Source organism: Haliotis rufescens, unplaced genomic scaffold, assembly GCF_023055435.1.
Source record: "Haliotis rufescens isolate VD_foot unplaced genomic scaffold, xgHalRufe1.0.p SCAF_13, whole genome shotgun sequence".
Classification (NCBI taxonomy): Eukaryota; Metazoa; Mollusca; class Gastropoda; order Lepetellida; family Haliotidae; genus Haliotis; species Haliotis rufescens.
In genome coordinates this window covers 4,770,644-4,793,324 of record NW_025963813.1, presented here as the reverse complement: position 1 = coordinate 4,793,324, position 22,681 = coordinate 4,770,644, and the positions used below count along the sequence as shown (strand labels likewise).

The 22,681-nt window shown below is 39.5% G+C and overlaps 2 long non-coding RNA genes across 2 annotated transcripts; both read right to left on the bottom strand.

Moving 5' to 3' along the window:
- Positions 1-8,182: 8,182 nt before the first annotated feature.
- On the bottom strand, positions 8,183-8,886 carry LOC124152323. The gene is made up of 3 exons (XR_006863511.1): positions 8,806-8,886; positions 8,397-8,503; positions 8,183-8,231 (listed from the first exon to the last, which is right to left on the bottom strand). It is a non-coding gene; the product is annotated as an uncharacterized LOC124152323 (long non-coding RNA).
- An 8,686-nt stretch (positions 8,887-17,572) lies between these two features.
- Positions 17,573-18,447, bottom strand: LOC125378824. Its single transcript, XR_007220528.1, has 3 exons — positions 18,358-18,447; positions 17,840-17,955; positions 17,573-17,681 (listed from the first exon to the last, which is right to left on the bottom strand). It is a non-coding gene; the product is annotated as an uncharacterized LOC125378824 (long non-coding RNA).
- Positions 18,448-22,681: the final 4,234 nt, after the last annotated feature.

Here is a 22,681-nt window from a genome sequence, read left to right as displayed (position 1 = left end):
ACAATAACCGTTACGAGTTTGGAAAATAAGATGGCGGTCCTCACAAAACCACCATGTTTTCTTGTTTTCCACCTAGAATAATTTTTCACTGCATACTGACGATGAAACAAAGTATACGTTTTTGCGGGGAAGTGGTTAATGAAGAGGGCACACCGTAACCACAGCCACGATGTCAATCAAGTCACCGAGTCTGACCGCCCGTATGATTTAGTCGCCTCGTACAACAAGCAGTGGGGCTGAGGACCTATTCTAACCACGAATCCACTCGTGGGACTCAATCCCCCTTTCTCTCACTCTTCAAAACATTCACTATTCCCTTAAATATTTGGCTGGGTTTTGGGGTAGGTTTTTTGTGCACACAGTTATTTAATTCACTTATTCCATGTTTGAAGGTTTGCCCCAGTGCGACACGGGCTCCTTTGTAAGCGTTCGTAATATCTACAACTCCGGACTCATCATATTATATGGGAGAGAGGGAGTTTAGTTCAACGATTGCTTTGGACAGTATTCCAGTTACATCAGGGCGTCCCGTTTACTTAGATACATGTACCTACGTTTTTGCATTTTAATGTTTACCGAAATACAGTAGAAAAATAATACTGTCATTCAAATATTTTATCCTTTAATGTCTCGGGTTATCGATGCGATACACCAATCTGATAAACCTGGTATCACGATCTGACAAGAAAACAAAGGAGACCGCAAAGCAGGAACTAGTTCTAAGGGAAAAATACATCGACGCAATGCCTACTTTCTCAATACACTTTTGACTTGTCACTACATGATAAACGGGGAGGTTCGGTCAACATTGTATTTATAAGCTACTCACTGAAATTTTATCTTAAACATCCATTTTAAGAATGGCATTATATGACAAAGAGATTATTAACCTCCCATGTTTCCGTATGGTAAAAATCAGCTATTGGGAACAAATAATATTTATTCCTAATGTAAGATTATTTACGACACAGAAACACACACGGCTAATAATCACTATATATCAAGATTTGTGGCCAAATGAAAAACAGCGTCAAAGTGCCATGTCAATGCGATTTAATACAAAAAAAGTATTGACCCGGAAAAAGCTTGAAAAAAAATGCTTTTGGAAAAAAGAGATTTTCTGCCACAAAAAATACATTGTTGTAAACTGTTTTTAGTAACCTAAACATTTAAGCTCGTGGTTTTAATTTTTTAAACATATCTGGTTTTGCAGGTGTAGCAGAAAAAGATATGCAAACAAACTCCCAGTCCCCAGTGTAAGCATATCCTGCCTACCAGAAGCACCCGCCACTCGCACAATTTGCATAAATAAGTGTGTGTTTCGTGACACCTGACAGAATTCGTCTTTGAAATTTGAAAATTTGAAATATTTGTTATTATGGATATTCGACTTGATTATCTTTTTATTATTTTGTGAACATCATGCCCGTGCTCGTCGGTTCCACCAAAGTGGTAAAGACGTAATACACATGGTTCAGAATAAAGACAAAAGTATAATCAAGATGAATGTCGCACATATTTTATTGATCACCCATGATTGCGTTACGCTGTACAGTGGATACAATGCAGGTCGGGTAGCAATAGGGTCATACGTGTCTAAAAAAAAAAAAATAATAATAATATCAAGAAATGCTTATTTGTAAGGCTTTGCTCTGATGTTACATATTCAATGTAATATTTCATAATACTGACGTGAATCAGGCGTCTTAGGTAGTAACTAAGTGTGCACAGTTGCGTCCCTTTAGCCGTGCCATGATCCTCTGACCGTCGATTCGATTCCTAGATTCAACCTGATTACTATCCCTGACTTGTCAGCACTAAACCCGAGGGTTTTACTAAAGATGTAAACGTCTAAGACCTGCATCAGTTCGTGCTTCCTCACTGAAATGTTGCTCAAAGCGACGTAAACACAACTGATAACTCTCATAACAATACAAAAATTATGATAAAGCCTATGATAGGCAATAAATAACTTGTTTGATAGGCATTTAGAAGTTGGAGTACTAAGTAAGGATAAGAAATTTATGGATGAACAACTTCTTAAGCAACCGTTATCAAGCAAGTGAACAACTTCTTTATTACAATTAAGAGCGACGTTTCGGTGTAGGTTCTAACACCGTTATCAAGCAAGTAACGGTGTTAGAACCTACACCGAAACGTCGCTCTTAATTGTAATAAAGAAGTTGTTCACTTGCTTGATAACGGTTGCTTAAGAAGTTGTTCATCCATAAATTTCTTATCCTTACTTAGGCAATAAATAGTTGTCAGAAAAGGTTGTTATTTATTGCAGTCAATATACCTATACTGTGTCTTGCTAAAAGAGAAAAAAACCATTTAAACATATATCGGTGTGTTGTACCTATTTGCCATGATGATGGCCATGATGCGGGCGATGATGATGGGGGTGAGTACTGCCGCTTTTAAACACTGCCAAGGCAACTGAAAGAAAACACTCAGTAAATTAACAAATCATTATTACATTACTGTTTTAATAAATTATAAGGAAATGAGAGGGAACATTTTACTCTTTATTTTAACCAATAAATAAAATAATACCATAGTTTTTTTAAAGTTTTTTAAAAGATAAGTAGTTTATTATTATTTAGTACTCACTTAGAAGGGTGGGTGCTATTAGCGCCGAGATATTCATTGTAGAGACTTGTACACTACACTGCAGCAATACGTTTCCAGGGTCGTTTTATAGGTCGTGATCGTTCATAGTATTTATACAAAGCATGAAGTCTGGACGAACGTGACTGGTGAATTGCATTGTGACAGTGACGCTGGACCCCTCGAGTTGTTGTCCCTAGGTCAAGGCAGGGAGTCTCTCGCCCCATTCACCACTCGCCTCTTTCCGTCGCGTGTCTCGGAATGACACGATCTTACCCGAACGCTTGCTGATGCACTGAGGTTCATTGTGGCTACAATAATAATGTCTACGTGAACCTCTGCCTCTGTCGTTTTTCTTTACAGAGCGTATCATGTTTGTCAACCAAAAATGATTAATTTGACGAGGATATGCTCCTCGAGGCAGGGGGGCTTGACTCCTTCTGACAGGCAGGTGGACCATGGTACCACGTGATCCCAACTTCAGTGGTGTTGGAAAACTTTTTACGTGAATGCACCTACACAAAATGTCTCTTGACAATATCCTAGAAATGCGTCCATGGAAGGTTGTATTTTGATAGCGCTTATTGGGTATAGTTGAATTCAACGCCGCTTGCTTTTGCAGGTGTTTGTGATGGGTACCAGTGGGGCAGGATTCGCACAGTGTTTCGCGAACACATGGTATCATCAACACTATTTGACGGTGATTTATGAACACATCCTCACGAAACAGTCGGAATCGTACTATCGGCTCTGCCTTCAGGATATATTCTCGTGAATATGGAAAGGTTTTTGTCGCTGTTATTTTTATAAACGTATTTCAGTTATATCACTGTGATAGCCCGAGAAGATGTAGGTCTTAGATGTTTACCTCTGTGGTAATGCTTCCCATAACTGCTGACTATTCATATCAGAGAAAGAAATCGAAAGTGTATAATAGGTCTTTCTGCTTGACTTTGACTTTTTCCCGACAGGGAACTGAACTTGCACTTCGGCCAAAGTATTTTAAGTCTTGCTAAGAAGTGTAAAAAAATATAATTAGGATTAAATGTCCGAAATAGATACACATTGGCTACTACCTTACTGAAAGAATATGCTGTGAGGTCGTTGCTGTCATGAGAACGTGTTGCACGTGTGATACTGACCAGGCGCCAGTCGAGTCTACCTCTGCATGGGGTTGTTTGGTTGGTTTGTTGTTTAACGCCGCACCCATGATCAGCAATATTCCAGCTATATGACGGACGTATGTAAATAATCGAGTCTGGACAAGACAATTCGGTAATTAATACCGTGAGCATCGATCCCCGAAATTGGGATCGATGACATGCATCAACCAAGTCAGCAAGCCTGACCACCCCATCCCGTTAGTCGGCTCTTACGACAAGCATAGTCACAATTTACGACAAGCATGGGTTGCTGAAGAGAAGTTCGAAGTTAGTTAAAGCACTCACCCTCGAGTTTTATTCTTCACACATATATCTACAGACCATGTGAATATGTTACATCATACAATAGGTCTGTGCAATACATCTGTCTAAAGTTTCCATTTTAGCCATCCATATTAATTGGTTATTTCTCATCTTCATGCTCAGCTTTCGAGGTTGCGGGACGGCGGAAGAAAATATATAAAATAAATTTCATTATTGTTATGTGGCAGTATAAGTTTGTTTTTGTTTGTTGTAATGTGTCAGTGGTGGCAGACACCAGATTTTTGGTCTCTGGTGATAGCAGGTGATTGAAGTGCTGGTAAAATGTCAACTGCTGTTGGCGGCAGCGAGTGGGTGGAATTTAGAGTTACCGCCCTTAGTTGTTTACAAACTTGACAGTTTTGATTGTTCGAGAAGTTTATTATATAAGAGTGACACGAGGGCGATTCGAGACCCCTTTCGACCTGATTTGCGTCTTATCTACTTGCTTAGTACGGATATGATACCTATCTGTAGATCTATAACACAGAATTTCAGGCAGCTTCTAACACATTTCCGGTTTCAAGAACAGGCCTGTCTCAAGATATTCGACAGTGAAAATGTCTGGACATTCGTGAGTGCGCCTTGAACAAATGGGCCATCCCAGCCGCTGCAATTGCTGACAAGCGACTTCTTACTGTAGAAGAAACAAAGATGTTCTAGTTGAACGGTGTTTCCCTGTCTTGATTACGTGTGGGACACATTACAGTGAAACCTGATCAACTAGAAAGCCTTTCAATGGGTGCTCACGGTATGAAAGGACGATAAACCCGATACCCTCTGTCGTGCTTCAGCCGTCAGATGTTGCAGAGCTCCGGGTATTTTCGAATGTTTTGTTGCAAATGTACACATGGAAATTGATTAAGCACCCCGTATTTTTCGACCATGTATGCGCAACAACATGGTATAACTCGCACCCAGTCCGAAATATGATGGGGTAAATGTATGCGAACTTGAAGGTAGGGGTCTTGACTAACGTTGGTTGGTTGGTTTGTTGTTTTACGCCGCACTCATCAATATTCAAGCTATATGACGGTTGTCTGTAAATTATCGAGTCTGGACCAGACAATCCAGCGATTGATATCATGAGCATCGATCCACGCAATTTGGATCGATGACATGCATCAACCAAGTCAGCGAACCTGACCACCCGATCCCGTTAGTTGCCTCTCACGACAAGCATAGTCGCCTTTTACGGCAAGCATGGGTTGCTGAAGACCTATTCTAACCCGGATCTTCACGGGTCGCCTCATCAAGAAAAGTTCACTGTTGGTGGTAATTCAGTTAATATACAGTCCGTTTGACTCCAAATGAGAACGATGAATTGCAAAATAACTCGAAATCCAGAAAAGTGTATGAAACATCAATACGGTACTTGACCATGAATAACCTGTACCCAACAAAATCTGAATTTGGTTTATTGTAAGACCCATGACGGATGAAGTTCTTTAAGAAACTATCATGTAATTTTGTATAGAAATGTGTACATGACACGTAGGGGGGACAAACCGTGGAAGGCACAGCGCAAGCACGCATGCACTGCATGTTCTGTGGTAGGGGGGATGACAGAGCGTTAGAGGGGCCGTCTCATGATAATTTCAGTCGCAATCTGACTCGCTCATGCCATAGATCTCGTCGTCGGAACTACTGGTGCCTGAACCGACTGCCACTATTATAGGTTGGACTGTTGCTGGCCGTAGTCCATCTCGTGACCAATAACGTGGCTCTATCTCGTCAACGACTGTGGCCATACAACGCCTCCATGTTTCTACTGTTACCCGACCAAGGGATTCCTTTGCGAGTTGTTCAACGTCTCGTAATTTAAACGTTGTGTTCGATCGTCCAACGTCACCCTTGACGATGCCCCATACCAACTCGATTGGATTCAGGTCGCAGTGATAAGGTGGCAGTCGAAAGACAGCATGACCCTGACCCTTGATGTAACTGTCAACTTTATACACGGGGTCAGGTTTCATAGTTTTGATGATTTCATAGAGCTGTGGTTTCGTCGCCCATGAAGGAAAGGTAATGTTCCTCCGTTGCAGCCAAGTAACCATGTCTCCTTTACGGTTATTAGAGGTTGGAGTCTTGCTTTCTGGATCCTGCACACTATGATACGGTGCATTGTCCATGACAATGAGAGACTTGGTAGGCAAAGCAGGGACTAAGTTATCTTTCACCCACCCCAGAAATACATTGCCGTTCATTTCTGTGTGGTAATCCCTGTTGTCTTTGGCCTTGGCTCTAAAGACGAGGTCACAGTCTGGGAAAAAAAACCCGACTAGCAGAACCAGCATGGAGAACTATGAGTCTTTCACCCTTTCCCGTTGGTAACTTTCTACCAGACTCCTTACAGTCACCACTGGGTACCCACTGACTGCTGGCTGTGTGTGACGCATTTACCCATGTCTCATCTAAGAAGACGGGCTCATATCCTTCTTCACGTTTCTGCTTGATGGTACGAAGGTAATGATTTCGGAGACGAACAATGTCAGACCGTTCACACAACACAGCCCTATTTTCTCCAGTTATCTTTTTGTATTTGTAACCAAATGTATGCAACAGCTGCCATAGTTTGTACTTTGTAACACGTAAATCATGGTCAGTTTCAAGGTGTTTCTTCAAAATTCTTAGGGACAGGTACTCTTTTTCTGAGTGTAGTTTAACAATTGCACGTCTGACTTGATCCCTCTAAAAACTGTCTAATTTATCAACCTTGCGTGGTTTTGACATGTTCCCTACCTCCTTGGCCTGACTATTTGTATCTCGTCGACTAACAACATTTTTAAGTTTCTGAGGGGACATACCAAGAGCTTTTGAAGCTCGTTTCAAGAATTTATTAATTGCATAAAAAGGCTTTGCTCTTTCTGCTTCACTTCTAAAGAAATCATACACATTCAACATCAACTGTTTAACACCTGCTGAGAAACGCATCTTGTCATTGAATGAACACGGTCACTGTGTAGCACGTGCAGACCGTGCTTGCGCTGTGCCTTCCACGGTTTGTCCCCCCTACGTGTCATGTACACATTTCTATACAAAATTACTTGATAGTTTCTTAAAGAACTTCATCCGTCATGGGTCTTACAATAAACCAAATTCAGATTTTGTTGGGTACAGGGTATTCATGGTCAAGTACCGTATTGATGTTTCATACACTTTTCTGGATTTCGAGTTATTTTGCAATTCATCGTTCTCATTTGGAGTCAAACGGACTGTAACTGCTACCCAAAGGGCAGTCCATGGATGACGTAACCTCCACTAGTGTAAAACATATGGCAAGAATTGGCTCTACGATAAATGGTCATCTGCTTGTTGTCCCTTCTGACATCTCGTCATAACACGAAGGCATGGGTTCGACACTCGTGCCTTTAACTCGCAACAACTTTTAATAGGATGGAACTTCATGGTCGAAAAGAAACCATATCGACACTTAGGTCTGATTTCGGCACTCGGACTTTTCGAACTACTGTAAAGTCGATAAATTGTCCATGGTCCCGGCCACATGCTGTGGCTGAAATTAACGAAGTTCTTACAAATTGTCTTTCTTCACCATCTAATTTCTTTGTGGCTACATGTTGAGCCAAGAGTGGGTTTGTGAGCTACACCTAGTCAGCAACATTAGGTCTGTGCCAAGGCATGCTTGTAACGGCTAGATCGAGCCTGAACCCAACAAACCGATGGTTGATAGCAGGAACATCGACACAAGTGGAATGGTTGCGTGACATATAATCAGTCAGTGTGCTTGGGTGGTGTTACGAGGCATGAGATGTGTACAGAACATGATTGGTGTCACAGTGTATGGTGTATCGGATGGCGTTGATGGTGTCGTAGGCTATTCCTTTCATTGTACTAATGTCACACTTACATTTCCATTGTCATACTCATTTTCCTTTCCTTTACTTTGACAAGAAGCTTTTAAGAATTGACAATATGATTAACAATGGGTGACTATTTCAGACTTCAAATATCACCCAAAGAGATTAATAATTCCGTACTAACTATCTCGTAATTACAATATTATTCAGGCTATCTCGCAAAAAAACCTAATGACAATAACAAAGACATACTATGTGAGTAAGAATCGTCTGCTTTATTCAAATTTAAAGCTCACACATCGTGAGATGCATCAAAATTCTTCATTGTCCCCAAACGTATCTGAAAAGCCAAAAATAATCGGATAAACATTTATGACATATTACAAACTGTACTACTATGGTTCTGTTTAACGGAACAAAAACTGAAAGTGGCTGACTCGAAGTTTTGTATGTGTTTAAACCAAATATATCAGTAAAGATGAAACAAATGAGAAAGATGCACCACCTATTTTCCGTGGTGGTGCCCGTGGTGGTGTCCATGATGGTGGTGTCCATGGTGATGATGTCCATGGTGATGGTGCCCACTAGCTCTTTGAAACATGGCTACGGCAGCTGTAGCGAGAAAAAAACATGATTAGTTCACAACAAATACTGATTATGTTTTAGTCGTATTTGTTTATCTGTCGGTTTTTTATTTATTGTATTTGAGAAATTACATATTCGTAATTAAAAAAAGAATGACAAAGTGAGACTTGTTTTCATCTGTGTTCTGTCATTTTGCAGTTTAATACAGTCACTGCGGAAGCATCCTTATATGATCATGAAGAAGAAAGATAGAAGCATAATGCAAGGTGTCCTCCATTACAGCAATGTAAAAATGACAAGTAATGACAACACAGTTTGGATGTACTCACCAAGCAGGAGAGAAGCAAGGACGGCTGTCACATTCATTGTGAATATGTAATACAAGTAGATACTGAAAGGTTGCAGTTGGTGGATGTTTTGTTAGTCGTATAAGATGTCATGTATTTATAGGAAGGTGACCACCGGAAGTTAATTTTGATCCACGTGATAGGTACTCTGCCCCCTGGCGGGAGACTTCGCCGACAAGAAAACGTTGCCGTACATCAAGGTTGCAGTCCTGCTGTGATTGGGTGTAGGCTCTGACCGCAAACAGAGACAGATAATGTCTTCTTTTTTCCTGTACAGGTGTGTTCGTGTTCTGTGAATTAATCAAAGGAAGCTGGCTGCTGATAGTATCTGATCACTAGAAATTTAGTGAGAAATTGTTAAAATATAAACAGAAAGAGGGTGCACATGACAATTAGAAGATTAAGATCTGATGTGTTTTCCTATGCCTGTCCGTCCGTTCATTAACTTAGGATTTCTTCTCCGAATAGCAAACCCTCATCTTTCGCGAACACCTGGTACAATCACCATTTGAGGGTGATTCATAAACACCTGCTCGTGATAAAATCGCAGACGTACAATCGACTCTCCTTTGTATATGGAAAGGGTTTTGTCGCTTTAATTTAAGATTAGCCTGTCATCTTGAGGACATGTCTTGCATGATATGACTCCTCCTCCTTAAAATCAAATTTGAAGATATTGTAATGATGAACATTAAATTGTGAAGAATCTTAAGAAACTTCGTATATATGCAGAGCTACAGATACATGTAAGCAGCGTATCTGCGTAAAATACCCCCTACTCCAAATATTCAAACCCCAATTACTTTCAATTAACTTGCGTACAGAAACGCATGCATTAAACGAAAAACTCAAATGTATAAAAACAGCTCGCCTAAATACCCAATGAGGCTTTTCAAGCATGCGTACAAAGGAGTTAATTTCAGAAACACAATTACGAGCTAATTTATATTCCGAGTAATACCTATATACTAGTATTTGGAACAGTTATATACATCTAAAACATTATTGAATTTTAATTAAATCCTAAAATGTTAACTAATTTTGGGAAAAACACAATAGAGTGATGAATAAATGAGTGAAAAAATATTGGTTACCAAATGAAACATTGAATTAAAAAAGAAAACCGAGAGTAAAACCTCAACTGCACAAAAAGTTATCTGGAGCTCTGTAAATGTAATATGATTTTAATTTCTTTGTAGAATTGAAGGACCATGTGATTTGATTATTATAATTTCATTGAATTCCGTGTTTAAAAAATATTTCATTGCTTCTTTTCTTGGAAAAAACATATTTTTCTATTTAGGAACATTATTAAGAACCATTTTCTGTTCATCAAAGGCAATAATGCTGACATTTGTTTGGTGAGGTTAGGTGAAATGGGGTTTAACGTTGCGTCCAAGATTATTGCACCTATATAGCGACGTGCGTGTACGTGTGTGTGTCTGTGTGGCTGCTTGTACTAGTCAGGACTGATGCCGATTTATAGTGCAAGCTCATTGAGATACCATGCCGCAGTTTAACATGAATATCCCACTCAGACACAGTATACTGACTCCGAGCCGACCAGTCCTTGTTTTAGCCCATTAATGCCGAGCGCCAGACAGGGTAACAACAAGTACCATCTTTTAGCGTCGTTTGGTATGACGCGGCCGGGGATCGAACCCCGGACCTTCTCCGGGCGGACGCTCTACCACCAGACTACGGAGGCGGTCGAAATTTGTTTGGAGGGACATGCATCACTGTAATATCGCTCAGTAGGAATCATGCATCGAACTTGTCATAGTGGTCGACCCGTACTTTGTGAACATTTCATTTTAAGAATCTCCTTCTAAGAGATCATTGGATCAAGACAGATAAATCTTTGTGTGATTTGTCGGACTTGATTTGTTAATAGAATGGAAGGACCATCATTTGACAGTTATCATTTCTTGGCGTCGAGCTTAAACATATGTTGAAAACACAAATCTTCTTTAGGAACATTATTAATCATCATTTTCTCAAGGAAGTTGAAGGCAATAAAGCTCACATTTTGAGGAAGGACACGTAGCACCACAACAGGGTTCAGTACACATTATGCCTTTAACTTCAGAATTAAATTTAAGACTATCATATTAGTTGAGCTGTGTGGAAGTTTCTGTCGGGAATCATCGTCTGCATTCCGCTTTGGGAATTGTTGGCCATGTTGCGAAAATCCATTACCTTAAATCTTAAAAACTGCTTTACCAAATTCTGAGACATTGTACTTGAATATTTGTTACCGTAAAGATGATACTGAAAGTTTACAGAATGTTGCATTGACATGATACTGTCGTCACCAGACACAATTACACCAAAACTGAACAACCTCACTCTCCTCACTTGATGGGATACTTGTTTCCCCGGGCCGTCATACTGCGGTTTGATAAGAAGAAAGACAGACAAAAGCCGCGGGTCTCAGCACAAACGAAATGCTTATATTCATTGGAGCGGGAAGTATCTAATCTAGCATCAGAATATAGTTTACACACGCAACAAAGACCGTTTATAAACTAAAATAGACAGTCGTGAACGACCTGGTCCATACCCAAGCTTAACAACGTCTTATGCGAATGAAATGATTGTCCTAATTAATATCTCTGTACATGAAAAAGGCCTGTTTGTATGCCGTGATTATATGAAAAAACATGAAAATGTATACTTGTGTGCACATGTAGACCGACATATAAATACAATTTGCACTTGGGTAACCGTTACTTCGAATACAAATGTATATTTCCTCATGCATATGTTTACATTGTCATTATGAGTTACGTATTAAAAGTAACAGTTTCGAAGTAGTTTTCGCGAGTAGATGTCGGTTTTCAACAGGGTACTTCTAGATTGACAGCACAGTTCCATCTGAGGGTTCACAACGTATAATATAATTTATTGGGAGCGTCCAAATGGCCAGTGTGACTTCTTGACAAAGAACATAGGTATGCCTTCCCTCTTCCCCAAACTGAGAGGGCATGGACTTTTGTCACTGAGCATGGTTTGTGTCATTGGGCATTGATGGTCTCATGGGACATGGTTGTTGAGACGGGGCATGGTCGGTGTTAGTTTGTGTCTCGATGTCGGATGTAGGACATTTATTGTTTTCCTGTGTTTTTTCAGTTGTATGGCTAAGTCAAGACTTCGGAAATGCGTCAATGGTTTTACATACCTTTAGACAATGGGTAACAGATGTATAGTTTCAAAACTGTCAAACATTAATACGAGCGTTATGAAAAGTTAGATTCACTCTACTTTAACGCCGTTTGGAACAGTATTCCAATTATGTCATGGCGTGGCAGCTTAATGTCGGAAGTGAAGCAGCCAGCGGGCCTCAGACGTTTACCACTTTGATGAAACCCAGGATCACGGGTATGGTGCTTACAAATCTAGAAACAATAATTGAGACGATCTGAGATTTGAAACCACGATCATAGGTTTCTTGCTTTTCCAAGGGACGCAATTGCGGCGCCATAGACTACTGGGCCACCCGTGCTCCTATATAGCCTTCAGTATGCTACAAATACTGATACTCTAAAACATGTGTTTGCACTACGTTTATATAAATTCTTTATTTGACACTGTCATATGACATTTTAGAATGTTCTAGTACAATTGTACTGTGGACCATATGGCCCAAAATATTGAATAAATCCAGTTCTGTTCTTTTCTGGTTGTGTCACAGGATAATGGAGGTGCCATGGGATATGAGTTGTGTCATTGGGCATGGATGGAGTCACGGGGAATTGATGGTGCCACAAGAAGTGGGTGTTGTCTTGGGGCCTGGGTGGTGTCATGGGACACGGATGGTTTCTACAAAGAGACACCACAAACTCTAGTTGTTCATGCTATTTCCGTTGTTGCGAAAAACGACATCCTAAATAAGAATCATATGAACTTTATTCGACTTTAAAGATGAGGTAGAAAACATATTGTGTGAGAAGCATCGAGTTCCCAAACGTCTCTGGAAAGCAAAAAATACTCAAGTAATTATATGTATGACATAGAGTTTTTAAATAAAATATGAGCGTTATTATTGAACGGTAATAACTCCAATGTATTGACCCTGAATTATGATTGATCATAACCAAATTTTAAAAAATATGGTTTATAATCATTTACATAAAACATAAAAACAATTCAGAAATATGCACCATCTATTTTCCATGGTGGTGACCGTGATGGTGACCGTGATGATGACCGTGATGGTGACCGTGATGGTGACCGTGATGATGATGATGATGATGGTGCCCAATAGCGCCTTGAAACATGGACACGGCAGCTGCAAGAAAAGAAATTAAGTATGAATTAACTGATTTTAATTAACTAAATCAGACATGACCCACGTATAGAGATTTGATAATTTACTTCAAATAATTAATATTGGAAGCAAGCGAGATTTGTTTTCCCACGGGATGTCACTTTGCAGTTTAGTATGTTCATAGGAGAATCATCCTAGAATGCATGTGAAGAAAGACAAAAACAATTTTTTTATTTGAAACCTATTACAGAAAAAGGAAAATACGAGTGTTTTAACGTTAAGTTATTGGTGAGTTTCGAAATGAGGCAAACCAATCTAAACTATGCTTAGGTGTCCTCCATTACAGCGATGTAAGAATGACAAGTAATGACAACACAGTCTGGATGTACTCACCAAGCAGGAGAGAAGCAAGGACGGCTGTCACATTCATTGTGAATATGTAATACCAGTAGAAACTGAAAGGTTGATGTTATTGGATGTTTTGTAAATTGCTTGAGATGTCATGTATTTATACATTCGTTACTACCGGAAATTAATATAGACCTACGTGACAGATACTCCGCCCCCTGGCGGGAGAGTCGAATGTTGCTTTAGACCAAGGTCGTGGTCCTGCTGAGAATGGGTGTAGGCACTGACCACAAACAGGGGCAGATAATGTCGTGTTTTGTGCATTGTCTTCCTGTATAGTTATGTTCGCGTTCGGTGAAGTCACTACCGGAAGTTAATATTGTCCCAGATGACAGGTACTTCGCCCCCTGGCGGGAGAATGGGCCGACTAGAGAACGTTGCCGTACATCAAGGTTGCAGTTCTGCCGTGTTTGGGTGTAGGCACTGACCACAAACAGGGGCAGATAATGTGTTTTTTTCCTGAACAGGCGTTTTCGTTAAATTAATCAAAGGAAGCCGGGTGCTCATAGTATCTCATCACTAGAAACTTGTGGGTGAAATAGTTCACATACAAACAGCAAGAAGGGGCACAGATCAAAGAGAAGGTAAAGACATGATGCGTTTTCCCTTCGTCCGTGCGTCCAATTCACTACACTTCACATCAGACCACACTATCCTTATGAATTACTTGTGATGCCTAAATATTATATTATATATACACCGTGTGTCCCTCCGTTATTTTCATTGATCCCGAACAGTGTATAGTTTGGAAACGTGTATGTATGCCATTAAATATGTCACTCTGTAAACAAAAACAACCATATTTCTATTTCAAATTGAATACAGGATATGATGTTCAAACTTTATATGGAAATATAAGATAGCTGCGCGATAAATCGCAAGGAAGCAATGAAGAACGAAGTGTGTTTCTTTCAAAAAAAAGCATTGTTCTTTCATGACGTCATTTCTGGAGATTCGAATATTCGCTCAGATCTTGATGACGTCATATATTGGACGATGCTATTTGAGAGAGGGAAGTGTCTGGTGAGTTGTTCCCCATAGATGTTTCTGGGCTATGCAGATAAACGCAGTGGCTAAACGATCGCATCCAAAGTGGGGGCAATATGACAATCGGTATTAGGAGAAAAGGTACAGATAACCGACGTGAGTTAATGTGGGAAATAGCAAACTTAACCCACCTACTCATAAAATGAACTTGTCCGACATTGCCGAGGTCTGATTCTCAAGCCCCCTCCCAGCGCGTGACACCTTCGTTACCCTCTCGGTAACATCGCTGCCACCAGTGTCGGCGTGGCCATTAATATAACCTTGGAATTTGCCCTTTAAGCACAAATGTGGTAACAGTTATACTTTTGTTTATGTCTTTGGGAATGCCATCGTTCCTGATTTTGGAAAAGGTTTACGCCTGACCATATTTCCCAGAAGAATATATCTTTTTGTTTGTTTGATCAGATTGGTTCGAGATTGCAGACTAACGGAAAATCCACGTACGTCCCCTTTACATTTTTACAATATCAATAACATGATAGTCGTAATGAAACAGAAATTCAAATTGACAAACAAAGACAATAATTAAGCTGGGGTAAGAATATTCGACGCAACGGAAGCCATCACGTGTTTGTGAACATAACGGTCAGTCGGCTGCGAGTTCGACTCCAAGCATGGTTGTAGCCATCCACCACAGTGGGGAGTTTTCACTGGTGGCAGCGATAATATAGAGAGCTCCGCGAGGAGTCATCATTATTAAAATTATAAAAATGGTCATTGTTTCTCGTACAATAAAACACTGCAGTGAGGATAAACCACTCGGGGCTGCGCCCCACGTGGATTTTTCTCCCTCCAGGATTTGGTTGTAAGATAGACAACTCCCACTCGCCTTGTATTTCTTAAATATAAAGTAAGTGATTCGTGTTTGTTCCGGGTGTATGTAACACTCAGCTCATTTGGAATTTTGACCACGAAGAAGAAAAAGAATAACAAAAAAGCCTCGACTCCATGCACTAATGAAATGCTATTTAAGTTCTGTTTGTTGGAGCGGGAAGTGTTTTCTATCACAATATTGTTACCCGAAAAATGTTTTAAGATTGTTACATTTGGGTTACATATTGTTACATATTAAATTTGGGTATTGTTAGATATTCATTAAAATTGTACCAGTAATTGTATAAAGGAATGTACAACAATTGCAATAACTGATATTTGTGACAGTTAAGTAAGTAAGTCAGTAAGTGATAGCCATCTTCTATTAATGGGAGTTTAAAGATATTACATAATCTCTCATTTCTAGCTCCTCCAATGTACCTGACATTTTCTGTTCGTAGTTTATGAGAACCAGAATTAAGCTGAGCAAGAGCACGTCTATGTTTGAAATGGTTGACGACATGTATACGCAATTTGTGGTTAACTTTCCATATGCACACGTATATTACATAACATTTCTTGACATAACATATACCATTTTCACTACTTTGCACCAATATGTTACAGATATCTTCTACAATCGTCTCGCACAACATGATATGTATGGAGAAACATATGTAAATTTGTATATGTGCACACGACTGACCATATTTCCCAGAAGAATTTACCTTTTTGTTCGTTTGATCAGATTGGTTCGAGATTGCAGACGAACGGAAAATCAACGTACGTCCCCTTTACATTCTTACAATATCAATTACATGATAGTCGTAATGAAACAGAAATTCAAATTGACAAACAAAGACAATAATTAAGCTGGGGTAAGAAAATTCGACGCCACGGAAACCATCACTTGTTTGTGAACATAACTGTCAGTCGGCTGCGAGTTCGACTCCAAGCATGGTTGCAGCCATCCATCACAGTGGGGAGTTGTCACTGGTGGCAGCGATAATATAGAGAGATCCGCGGGGAGTCATCTCTATTAAAATTATAAAAAGTGATTGCTGTTTATCGTACAATAAAACACTGCAGTGAGGATAAACCACTCGGGGCTGCGCCCAACATGAATTTTTCTCTCTCCAGAGTTTTGTTGTAAGACAGACAACTCCCACTCGACTTGTATTTCTTAAATATAAAGTAAGTGAATCGTGTTTGTTCCGGGTGTATGTACCACTCAGCTCATTTTGAATTTTGACCATGAAGAAGAAAAATAACAAAAAAGCCTCGACTCCGTGCACTAATGAAATACTATTAAAGTTCTGTTTGTTGGAGCGGGAAGTATATTTTCTAACATCGCAATATTGTTTACCGAAAAATGTTTTAAGATGATTAAATTTGGTGATAACATAAACATATTAAATTTGGGGATTGTTACATATTCATAAAATTGTTCCAGTAAGTGTGTAAAGTAATGTACAACCATTGCACTAACTGATATTTGTGACAGATGAGTAAGTAAGTTAGCAAGTAAGTCAGTAAGTGATAGCCATCTTCTATTAATGGCAGTTTAAAGATATGACATAATCTCTCATTTCCAGCTCCTCCAATGTACCTGACATTTTCTGTTCGTAGTTTATGAGAAACAGAATTAAGCTGAGCAAGAGCACGTCTATGTTTGAAATGGTTGACGACATGTATACGCAATTTATGGTTAACTTTCCATATGTACACGCATAATGTATAATGTTTCTAGACATAACATATGCTATTAATTTGCACCAATATGTAACAGATATCTTCTACGTTCGTCTCGCACAACATGATATGTATCGAGAAACATATGTAAATTTGTATATGTGTGCACATTGTAGACTGACATACAAGTACAATCTGCAAGTGTGTAACCGTTACTTAGAGTTTCGAAACGGTTGTCCCGAGAAGATGTTGGTACTCTGCCCGATAGCGCTAGATTGGCAACAAAAGTCCATCTCTGGGTTCACAACGTTTTTATTCAAAGCTGTCTTCAAATCAAGACAAATGCCAAATGGCCGGACGGGCAGTGTCACAGGGCATGCGTGTAGTCACTGGACATGGGTTGTGTCATGAGACAAGACAAGGCATTGTTGTTTTCTGTAGAGAGTTACTTAAACTCAAATCGTTGCAACTGTAACGTAATTGCATCTTGTTCATAACTTTTCCGTTATGACCAATAACAACATCATAAATAAGAATCATGTAAACTTTATTCGATAGCACAGCTGAGATGGAAAACATATTGTGTTAGATGATGCATCAATATGTTTCGATGAGTCCCCAAACGTCTCTGGAAAGCAAACAATACTTACGTAAATATGACATAGTATTACTTAGTGAATAATTAGAGTTCTTATTGAAGGTAAAGATATAAATTTCTTACCATAAATATTAATATATTTTTTTATCAAAATGAGAATATTATTTCAATAATTCAAAAATATAGACCATCTATTTTCCGTGATGGTGCCCGTGGTGGTGCCCGTGGTGGTGCCCGTGGTGGTGCCCATGATGATGATGATGATGATGATGCCCATTAGCGCCTTGAAACATGGCGACGGCAGCTGTGCAGAAAAAAACAATTTGGTCACGTTTATTTTTCAGTTATTGTGAAATCCCACATTCCTACTTTAATGAGCTAAAGACAGACTTAACCTACGTATAGAGATTTAAAGACAATAAATATAGGAGCGAAACTTGTTTCCCAGGGATGTCATTATGCCGTTTTAACATGGTCATAGGAGAATATAGAATGACCGTGAAGAAAAGGGTGAAAAATGGTATTAGTTCTGACATAGGAAGAATCACGTGCAATTACATTAAGTTATTGGTCAGTTTGGAAATGACACAAACCAGCCTAACCTTACACACGGCTCACTTGAACAATGCATGTGTAACGCAAGGTGTCCTCCATTACAGCGATGTAGGAATGACAAGTAATGACAACGCAGTCTGGATGTACTCACCAAGCAGGAGAGGAGCAAGGACGGCTGTCACATTCATTGTGAATATGTATAGTAATACAAGTAGATACTGAAAGATTGCAGTTGGTGGATGTTTTGTTAGTCGTATAAGATGTCATGTATTTATAGGAAGGTCACCACCGGAAGTTAATTTTGATCCACGTGATAGGTACTCTGCCCCCTTGCGGGAGACTTCACCGACTAGATCTAGACAACGTTGCCGTACATCAAGGTTTCAGTCCTGCTGTGATTTGGTGTAGGCTCTGACCGCAAACAAAGACAGATAATGTCTTCTTTTTTCCTGTACAGGTGTGTTCGTGTTCTGTGAATTAATCAAAGGAAGCTGACTAAGAAATAAACAGAAAGAGGGTGCACATGACAATGAGAAGTTTAATATATGACGTGTTTTTCTATGCCTGTCCGTCCGTTCATTAACTTAGGATTTCTACTCCGAAAAGCTTAATCTCACCTTTCGTACAATCACCATTTCAGAGTAATTCATACGAGTCATTCGTACGCTTATGATAAAGTCGCAATCGTACAATCGACTCTCCTTTGTATATGGAAATGGTTTTGTCACTTTGATTTAAGAAATTAGCCTGTCATCTTGAGGACATGTCTTGCATGATAATATGACTCCTTCTCCTTAAAATCAAATTGGAAGATATTGTAATGATGAAAATTAAATTGTGAAGAATCTTAAGAAACTACGTATATATGCAGAGCTACAGATAAGCAGCTTATCTGCGTAAAATTTTGATTTCTTTATAGAACTGAAGGACCGTGTGATTTGACTATTATAATTTCATGGAATTCCGGGTTTAAAAATATTTCATTGCTTCTTCTCTTGGAAAGAAACATATTTTTCAATTTAGGAAAATTATTAAGAACCATTTTCTGTTTATTAAAGGCAATAATGCTGACATTTGTTTGGAAGGACATGCATCACTGTAACATCGCTCAGTCAGAATCATGCATCTAACTTGCCATAGTCGTCGAGCTGTAACTCTGTGAACATTTGAAGAATCTTCTTCAAAGAGACCATACGACCAAGACAGATAAATCTCTATGAGATGTGTCGGACTTGATTTGTTCATAGAATGGAAGGGCCATCATTTGACAGTTATCATTTCTTGGCGTCGAGCTTAAACATATGTTGACAACACAAATCTTCTTCAATTTCGGAACATTATTAATCATCATTTTCTCAAGGAAGTTGAAGCTTCACATTTTGAGGAAGGACACGTAGCTCTACAACAGAATTCAGTTTAAATTATGCCTTTTACTTCAGAAGTAAGACTATCATAGTACTTGAGCTGAAACTTCGTGCGTGTGGAAGTTTCTGTTGGGAATCATCGTCTGTATTCCGCTTTGGGAATTGTTGGCCATGTTGCGAAAATCCATTACCTTAAATCTTAAAAACTGCTTTACCAAATTCTGAGACATTGTACTTGAATATTTGTTACCATAAAGATGATACTGAAAGTTTACAGAATGTTGCATTGACATACTGTCGTCACCAGACACAATCATACCAAAACTTAACAACCTGACTCTCCTTACTTGATGGGAGACTTGTTTCCCCCGGGCCGTAATACTGCGGTTTAATAAGAAGAAAAACAGACAAAAGTCGCGGGTCTCAGCACAAACGAAATGCTATTCATTTTCTATTTGTTAGAGCGGGAAGTATTTAATCTAGCATCAGAATAGAGTTTACAAACTCAACAAAGACCGTTTATAAACTAAAATAGACAGTTGTGAACGACATGGTCCATACCAAAGCTTAACAACGTCTTATGCGAATGACCTGATTGTCCTAATTAATATCTCTGTACATGAAAAAGGCCTGTTTGTATGCCCGTGATTATATGGAAAAATATATGAAAATGTATACTTGTGTGCACATGTAGACCGACATAAAAATACAATTTGCACATGGGTAACCGTTACTTCGAATACAAATGTATATTTTCTCATGCATATATTTACATTGTCATTATGAGTTACGTATTAAAAGTAACAGTTTCGAAGTAGTTATCGCGAGTAGATGTCGGTTCTCAACAGAATTCTTCTAGATTGACAGCACAGGTCCATCTAAAGGGTACACAACTTATAATATATATAATCGAGAGAGGTCTTCAAGGCAGCGGCCAAATGACCAGTGACTTGTGACTTCTTGACAAAGAACATAGGTATGCCTTCCCCCTTCCCCAAACTGACTTTTGTCACTGAGCATGGTTTGTGTCACTGGGCATTGATGGTCTCATGGGACATGGTTGTTGAGACGGGGCATGGTCGGTGTTAGGTTGTGTCTCGGTGTCGGATGTAGGACATTTATTGTTTTCCTGTGTTTTTTCACTTGTATGGCTAAGTCAGTACTTCGGAAATGTGTCGATGGTTTTACATACCTTTAGACAATGGGTAACAGATGTATAGTTTCAAAACTGCAAACAATAATACGAGCGTTCTGGAAAGTTAGATGCGCTCTACTTTAACGCCGCTTGGAACAGTATTCCAATTATGTCATGGCGTGGCAGCTTAATGTCGGAAGTGAAGCAGCCAGCGGGCCTCAGACGTTTACCACTTTGATGAAACCCAGGAGCACGGGTATGGTGCTTACAAATCTAGAAACATAATTGAGACGATCTGAGATTTGAAACCACGATCATAGGTTTCTTGCCTTTCCAAGGGACGCAATTGCGGCGCCATAGACTACTGGGCCAACCGTGCCCCTATATAGCCTTCAGTATGCTACAAATACTGATACTCTAAAACATATGTTTGCACTACGTTTATATAAATTCTTTATTTGACACTGTCATATGACATTTTAGAATGTTCTATTACAATTGTACTATGGACCATATGGCCTAAAATATTGAATAAATCCAGTTCTGTTCTTTTCTGGTTGTGTCACAGGACAATGGAGGTGCCATGGGATATGAGTTGTGTCTTTGGGCATAGGTGGAGCACGGGGAATTGATGGTGCCACAAGAAGTGGGTGTTGTCTTGGGGCCTGGGTGGTGTCACGGGACACGGATGGTTTCTACAGAGAGACACCACAAACTCTAGTTGTTCATGCTATTTCCGTTGTTACCAAAAACGACATCCTAAATAAGAATCATATGAACTTTATTCGACTGCAAAGATGAGGTAGAAAACATATTGTGTGAGAAGCATCGAGTTCCCAAACGTCTCTGGAAAGCAAAAAATACTCAAGTAATTATATGTATGTAATAGAGTTTTTAAATGAAATATGAGCGTTATTATTGAACGGTAATAACTCCAATGTATTGACCCGGAATTATTATTGATCATAACCAAATTTTAAAAAATATGGTTTAAAATCATTTACATAAAACATAAAAACAATTCAGAAATATGCACCATCTATTTTCCATGGTGGTGACCGTGGTGGTGCCCATGGTGGTGACCGTGATGGTGACCGTGGTGGTGACCGTGGTGGTGCCCATGGTGGTGACCGTGGTGGTGCCCATGGTGATGACCGTGATGGTGACCGTGATGATGATGATGATGGTGCCCAATAGCGCCTTGAAACATGGACACGGCAGCTGCAAGAAAAGAAATTAAGTATGAATTAACTGATTTTAATTAACTAAATCAGACACGACCCACGTATAGAGATTTGATAATTTACTTTATATAATTAATATCGGAAGCAAGCGAGATTTGTTTTCCCACGGGATTATTGGTGAGTTTCGAAATGAGGCAAACCAATCTAAACTATGCTTAGGTGTCTTCCATTACAGCGATGTAAGATTGACAAGTAATGACAACACAGTTTGGATGTACTCACCAAGCAGGAGAGAAGCAAGGACGGCTGTCACATTCATTGTGAATATGTATAGTAATACAAGTAGATACTGAAAGGTTGATGTTATCGGATGTTTTGTAAATTGCTTGAGATGTCATGTATTTATACATTCGTTACTACCGGAAATTAATATTGACCTTCGTGACAGATGCCCCGCCCCCCGGCGGGAGAGTTGAATGATGCCTCAGACCAAGGTCGTGGTCCTGCTGAGAATGGATGTAGGCACTGACCACAAACAGGGGCAGATAATGTCGTGTTTTGTGCATTGTCTTCCTGTATAGTTATGTTCGCGTTCGGTGAAGTCACTACCAGAAGTTAATATTGTCCCAGATGACAGGTACTTCGTCCCCTGGCGGGAGAAGGGGCCGACTAGAAAACGTTGCCGTACATCAAGGTTGCAGTTCTGCCGTGTTTGGGTGTAGGCACTGACCACAAACAGGGGCAGATACTGTTGTGTTTTTTCCTGAACAGGCGTTTTCGTTAAATTAATCA